Here is a 265-nt window from a genome sequence, read left to right as displayed (position 1 = left end):
CCAGCTGATCGACTAAGATTATAGTGTGCGTTTTGTTTAAATCTCTTTTTCAACAGAGGAGGTTTTCCAAGCCAGTACTCTGATCCATCTTTTTTCTCCTCGCATTATGAAACACTTGTTGTTCATTATGATAGTTCGAAAATGGTGATTTGTGTTCTGTTGAATAGAATTTGTTGTTCAATGTTTATGATGATAAATCTAAGGCTTGTTTCTCAAGAACATTCGCAGTTGCCGACTGAGAGCTTTCGCCTTTCGCCGGGCTTGA

At 38.5% G+C, this 265-nt stretch overlaps 1 pseudogene; it reads left to right on the top strand.

Moving 5' to 3' along the window:
- LOC113341510 lies at positions 1 to 88 on the top strand (annotated as a pseudogene; the record flags this gene model as incomplete).
- Between the last annotated feature and the right edge of the window lie 177 nt (positions 89 to 265).

This window comes from Papaver somniferum, unplaced genomic scaffold (genome assembly GCF_003573695.1).
Source record: "Papaver somniferum cultivar HN1 unplaced genomic scaffold, ASM357369v1 unplaced-scaffold_29799, whole genome shotgun sequence".
Taxonomy (NCBI): domain Eukaryota; kingdom Viridiplantae; phylum Streptophyta; class Magnoliopsida; order Ranunculales; family Papaveraceae; genus Papaver; species Papaver somniferum.
This window is presented reverse-complemented; position numbering and strand designations above follow the sequence as displayed.